The sequence below is a fragment of the Podarcis cretensis genome (genome assembly GCF_951804945.1).
Source record: "Podarcis cretensis genome assembly, chromosome: 4".
Lineage (NCBI taxonomy): Eukaryota > Metazoa > Chordata > Lepidosauria > Squamata > Lacertidae > Podarcis > Podarcis cretensis.
In genome coordinates this window covers 15,995,927-16,003,234 of record NC_137173.1, presented here as the reverse complement: position 1 = coordinate 16,003,234, position 7,308 = coordinate 15,995,927, and positions in this window count along the sequence as shown.

Below are 7,308 nucleotides of genomic sequence, written 5' to 3'. Positions count from 1 at the left end.
TCTCAGAGTTAGTTTTTGCTAGAAAAACCACATGGTACTTTTTTCTTTTTGTTTCTCTAAATGGTTGGCATTGAATGAGACGAAGAGCACCTCTATGGGATGTGTGTGTGTTGATCGATTTAATGGGATACTTTTTGTCCCAGCTTTTGCAATTCAAAACATTTACAATGACAAGTGGCTGAAATTTGGGGACACTGTTTGCTGCTGTACTTAAATTAAGATAACCATGATGTGACTCTTGTTCTGTGTCAACTCTGCAACCAATGGAGACCCCATGGTGGATTTCAACCCTAGTTTTTTTTGTAATACTTTTTTATTAAGTTTTCAAAAGTTTAACCTCAATACATAAGAAACTTATCTTGCCCCCCCCACAGACCTCCCACCCCATTTTCCATGTGTTTTTATTTCTCCCCCTCTTCTGCACACTACCTTCAACCCTAGTTTTTTGGAAGATGCTTAACTGACTGAAAGAAGGATCCAATCCTGGCTCCCCCATTGCACCAGGATGAGGGTGTGTTGTTAAGGCAGAGGTATCCCTTTAGCTGGTACCTCCCAGCAGTTACCACTGATTCCTCTGTTGACGTAGGGCATCCCTTTCTGCTCATGAATGTGTGCATGAGTAGAGCTGCCAGTGGAGTCACTGCTCACAGCAGAAAACCAAAGCCCTCAAAGTGTGGCATTCTGGAGACAGGGATGGTTGAGTTGGCTTGTCACCTGTTGGAGACCACTGTCCCAATGCAATCTGGGCTACGCGGGGCTGCCCTTGAGACTGACCCAGAAACTCCAGCGGGTGCAGAATGCTGCGGCAAGACTTACGGGGTCCTCGCCATGGGATCACATTCTCCCGGTGCTATACCAGCTGCACTGGCTCCTGGTGTACAGGATCAGGTTTAAGGTGCTGGTTTTAACCTTTAACACCCTATATGGCCTAGGGCCCTCATACCTACGGGGCCGCCTCTCCTGGTATGTCCCACGGAGGACCTTATGGTCTTCAAGCAAAAACATCTTGAAGGTCCCAGGCCACAGGGATGTTAGGCTGGTCTCAACTAGACCCAGGGCTTTTTTGGCCATGGCCCCAATCTGGTGGAACGCTCTGCCACAAGAGACTAGGGCCCTGCGGGACTTGACATCTTTCTGCAGGGCCTGCAAGACAGAGCTGTTCCACCAGGCCTTTGGCCAGGGCACAGCCTGACCCCCTCCTTTGGTAATCCTCACAGAACTCTAGGCCAATGGTTGCCATTAATTTGATTTTGAAATGATTTTAGAATATTGATTTTAGAATGCTGCGTTACTTTTATAGTTGTTAGCCGCTCTGAGCCCGACCTCAGCTGGGGAGGGTGGGATATAAATAAATTATTATTATTATTATTATTATTATTATTATTATTATTGCTTGCTCCCTCAGCTCCAGGCTCAACACCAATCACTGCTGCAAGGGGTTGGTCAGAGGTGAAAGGATACATGGGATATGGTTAGTGGAGGAGACTAAATCTTTAAACCTGAATATGAAATGGAGACATGATAGGAAAATGACCTGTCTGTAGCCGAAGGAGCAATCGTTCCATCTCCCACCTTTTTCAGACTAGGACGACTAAATCTTCTTTCTCTACTGAGAAGAGCAACCTTTCCCTTGCCACGCAGAGAAATTCCCCCAGGGAAATTACGCTGAGACGGTTAGTGCTGGGAAACTAATAAAAAAAGTGTAATTTCATGGCAGCGAAGCCCTAATTAATTCCACCCTCCACTGAAAGGTTTCTGCAATTGTAGTACATTATTATTTCTCCTTAGTTTTTCTTCTCGTGATATGGGTTGAAAAGGCCAAAACATTTCACTGAATATCAGCAGATTTTGTCCGTTTGCAACACATGGATGACTCTTCTGCTCTCTCAGGCGTTGGCCAAATAATTAGGAGTAGGCTGGCTACTCAAGGTCAAACACCACTAATGACAAGGAGGAAGTCTAGCTAGAATAAGTCCTCGAGACTTCCTCTAGACCAGGGTGGGGAAACCGTGGCCATCCAAATGTTGCTGGTCTTCAGCTCCCATCAAGGCTAACCAGTGTCCATGCTGACAGGAGCTGATGAGAGTTTGAGTTCAACAACACCTGGAGGGCCAGAAGATACCCCTCCCATGCTTTATCCTTTTAGGCACGCAAGACAAGAGGACAAGTTTATTTCTGCTTTGTACAATATCAATTCTTCTTCTTCCTGTGGGAATGTTAAGGATGGTAGGAAAGGATATACTGAATAAGTATTATCCTTCCTTCACTCACGCTAGTGAGTGATGTAGCAGAGCAGATTCCCCACAATACAGCAGGAAGCTAGTTTGCAGATTCATTTGAATCTCTTTTGTTAAGTAATCCAATCTGGCTTGATCAGACTGGATTATTCCTGGTGTCCCCTTTTATCTCTCTTAAAAGAATAAAGACACAAGAGTCTTTCCTTAAAAGTAACAAGCAGTTTACTCACATTTCAGTTCACAATTTGCTCCCTGAAAGGCAGGCTTTACTTTGTAGTTACATAACAAACTGTGAGTTCATCTCACATGGCGATTGAGCTCATGTGCTGCTGGCTGAGAGCCAGCAGACAGCAAAATTACATTAAGAGAACAAAATGGCTGCAGGAGACCAGCGTGGCAGCAAGCGAGCAGCAAGCAAGAGATGGAGAGCAAGAGAGAGAAAATGGCTGCATCTCGCCTCTTTTATGGAGGCGGGGCAGGGCCACGCCCATCTCCCAGGTCACATGCAGGGGGAGGGTGCTTCAGACCAGTAGAACAAGAAGTTACACTGACTGGAGAAGCATCCTCCTGCCTGTGCCTACTCTAGGAAAATAAGGAATGTTGCATTTGGCTGTTCCAATGGATTACATCCCACACTTACTTGCCACTTCTACTGTAAGAGCTCATGTTGTGGTTTTGGTTGTGGAGCATTGGCTTTAGGGTTTCCAGGTGATTGCAGCAAGCTCCTGTATCCTTAGGCTACCAGAATATATCCAGCCATCGTGCTCTCCAGAAGAGGGCCTCCTGCAAATACCATCTCAACAGGATGTCTGCTCCATACGACATAAGCATTTGACCATTAGTGTGGCAGCACCTACTCATTTGAACTCCCTTACGCAGCGTATCAGTCAGGCTCTGTTTTCTTTTTCAGCACCATCTAAAAACTTTCCTCTTCCAGAAAGTCCTTTAAGCGGCAATTTTCCTCCCAGTCTATATCTGTACTGGGCTTGAAATGGTTTTAAAGCAGGTACGTACTATGGATGTTTCCATTGTTAATTCACAAATGATTCATCAGTGAAATAATACAACTAATAATGTCGGCTTTTTCTCTCAGCAGGGAAAGAGGTCAAGAACTGGATAAGTTTGCCAACCTTTAACAATCTTTTGAAGAAAACTGCAGAGAGGAGACTTCATCTTAGTTTTTCCCAGGGGAATGTCAGAAGCTCGCTTTTTTATGAAGAAAAGAAAAAATAGGACAGTGGCTAACATATATATCTGGATAGCTTCCAGCTCTGCAATTCTATGATTCTATGTCTCTGGCTCCCTAAAGATGAGGGACAAGTGAAATTCCACAAATGCTGATTTAGAAGACAGAAAATGGGGAGAAAGAAAGAGACATCTTCACGAACTAAAAGAAAAGGTTTCTTTCAGATTTGCCATGTGATATAGGATAACCAAGTATGATAATAAATGCAGATGTCACTAACACAAAACTGTGCATTAGCTTTACATTATAGGTCCATTCATTAGAGAAACTGATTTGCAGCAGCTTTCTACGAAGCATATAAGCCAGGCATAGGCAAACTCGGCCCTCCAGATGTTTTGGAACTACAACTCCCATCATCCCTAGCTAACAGGGCCAGTGGTCAGGGATGATGGGAGTTGTAGTCCCAAAACATTTGGAGGGCTGAGTTTGCCTATGCCTGGTATAAGCCAAACTGCCTCTGCACACTGGGTGAAATGACCTTTAGGATGCTTTTACACTGGCAAACACGCTGAGCAGGATCAAACCCTGATCTGCTCAAGGACATGGTGGGGAAAAACTGCAGGCATGATGGTTTCCCCAGTGGTTCAGGTAATTTCCATGGGTTTCAGCTGACCTGCATTGTTCATCAGGGTTAAGAAGAAGCAATGCTATATGGTGAGTCTGTGGCCTCAGTTCAGTATCCTATGATATATATATATATATATATATATATATATATATATATATATATATATATATTAGTGGTACCTCGGGTTAAGTACTTAATTCGTTCCGGAGGTCCGTTCTTAACCTGAAGCACTATTTCTGGGTTAGCGGAGTCTGTATGTAACCTGAGGTACCACTGTATATATATTCCACTTCCCAAGTTGGTTGGTGAAATATTGGTTGGTTGGGGAAGGACCAGGTGCGCAGCCTGGGAGTCATTTTGGACTCACAGCTGTCCATGGAGGCACAGGTCAAACCTGTATCCAGGGCAGCTGTTTACCAGCTCCATCTGGTACGTAGGCTGAGACCCTATCTGCCTGCAGACTGTCTCGCCAGAGTGGTACATGCTCTGGTTATCTCCCGCTTGGACTACTGCAATGCGCTCTACATGGGGATACCTTTGAAGGTGACCCGGAAACTACAACTAATCCAGAATGCGGCAGCTAGACTGGTGACTGGGAGTGGCTGCCAAGACCATATAACACCGGTCTTGAAAGACCTACATTGGCTCCCAGTACGTTTCCGAGCACAATTCAAAGTGTTGGTGCTAACCTTTAAAGCCCTAAACGGCCTCGGTCCAGTATATCAGAAGGAGCGTCTCCTCCCCCATCGTTCTGCCCGGACACTGAGGTCCAGCTCCGAGGGCCTTCTGGCGGTTCCCTCACTGCGAGAGGCCAAGTTACAGGGAACCAGGCAGAGGGCCTTCTCGGTAGTCGCGCCCACCCTGTGGAACGCCCTCCCACCAGATGTCAAAGCGATAAACATCTACCTGACATTCAGAAGACATCTGAAGGCAGCCCTGTTCAGGGAAGTTTTTAATATGTGACATTTTAGTGTATCTTTCATCTTTGTTGGAAGCCACCCAGAGTGCCTGGGGAAACCCAGCCAGATGGGCAGGGTACAAATAAATTATTATTATTATATATTTCCCGTGAATCCTGATAAGAACATTCAAAGAATAAATGCAGCCTGTCCATCACCGGTAGATTGGGCTTCTGACAGTGTAATGCAAACATGTTCGTTTCCATGTGGTTAAAATAAACAGATTGGCTGTGCCCCCTACCGTTTGGAATACACTTGCCTCGCAGCTCTCAGTTTGTCTCAGGTTACTAACTCTTCCTGCTACAATTGTCCTGAGTCTGGGGGAAAGTATGGAGAGGATTTTGAGATGGGCAGAAAAAAACTTGGATCTGGATTTTGCAGAGAATCCCAGTGGTTTGAGCTGCCCAAACCAACAAGCGGGGGGAAGTCAGGTTGTGGACTCTGACAATTGCCTGTTGCTCAGGCCCAGTAAACGAATGCACGGCAACGGGCAATGGTGTGTAATTTAGCTCAGAGTCTGGCTTAGCCGGTCACAGGTGTCACTGAGATATTCTGAATGCGGAATGCTCAAAACTTTTCACCATGAAATATTGCACATGTGGTACTGTAATTGAGACACACTGGGGAAATCTCCCTAGAGCTCACACTTCCTTATCTAACTGGATGCCTGGCCAGTGTTTTGATTCCAACTGCTGGGTTAGCTTGGAGAGCATGGAATTGCTATCTGACACATGGCCAGCTGACCTTGATACTCGGACGAATTTCATTGTGTGCGGACTGAAGTTTTTTTTGGGGAAAATGGGCCTGTTTCTAGGATTCAATGAAGCTGAGGATCAGTTCATTCAGCCAGCTAAAGTGGGCTGCCGTAAATGTATTGAAGCAGCCCTCCATTCCAAACACAACAGGTAATCTGTGAGCGGGTGGAAGGATTGTGTCGATCACCTGCTCATGAGGCCTCCCCTGAAAAACAAAATAGATTTTCTTTTATCAACTCCAGGGTTAGAACTTTTAAGAAGTCACAATTAAGGTGGAATCTAGACACATTAAGAAATGTTGTGAAAGTGTTCGTTTGTTTTTAAAAAAAGTTTTGGAAAATATATTGAACTTGCCATAGCTCACCATCGCCATCTAGTGTCACATTTGTATAATAGGTAAAGGTAAAGGACTCCTGGACGGTTAAGTCCAGTCAAAGGCGACTATGTGGTTGCGGCCCTCATCTCGGATTTAGTCCGAGGGGTGGCACATAAATTATTATTATTATTATTATTATTATTATTATTATTATTATTACCCAGACCTCACATATCCTTCAACTTTCCTCAGATGCAAATAGGGACATTGCTCACTCTATTCCCCAACTGACCCTCCCTTACCCCCAATTTTTGTCCCTCTCCCATGCAGAGCATTTCCACCACTAACAGGACACAATAGGACACAGCACGCACTCCCCTCCATCATCCTGAGAAAACCCATTAATCCTTATTCCATTCCATTCCATTCTTTGGTAGATTTACAAAAATAAAAGCACACTCCCTCCCTTCCTTCCTTCCTTCCTTCCTTCCTTCCTTGTACACACACCAATATTGTTTATTGGTTGGATTTATTATTTATTATTGTTGGATTTTTTTGTAAAATACTGAGTGTGCATCGTAAGAATCCTGTCAGTTAATAATACAGTCGTACCTTGGAAGTCGAACAGAATCCATTCCAGAAGTCCATTCGACTTCCAAAACGTTCAGAAACCAAAGCGCCCCATCGGACATTGGGCTTCCAAAAACAGTTCGCAAACTGTTTCGAACAGTCACTTCCAGGTTTGTGGTGTTTGGAAGCCAAAACGTTCGAGAACTAAGCTGTTCGAAAACCAAGGTATGACTGTAATAATTATTATTTTTTTATTTGAACCCTGCCCATCTAACTGGGTTGCCCCAGCCACTCTAGATGCTTTGCACTATTAATTGCTATTTATCAAGGGTGAGGAATGCTCACTGCCAATCCTCTCGCAGCTTTGGTAACACGGACAGGCCTGACTAACGGGTGGAGTGACTCCTCAGAGCTCCCCCCTTTTTTGTCATTAATGAATTCCACTCTGCTAATTGGTTTTACCCAAAGAATTATGTAGGATGTTTTCTCCCTGGGCATGTCGTGTTTCTCCGCCTGGGATTTATATCTTTCTTATTGATGCGGGCGTGAATGAATGAAAATACACCCTGGCCACGGTTATCTTTCAAACAACGGCTAATCAATCATCTTGCCTGTTGTTGAGCCTGCTTCATTCAACCTGCATGCTGATGATATTGC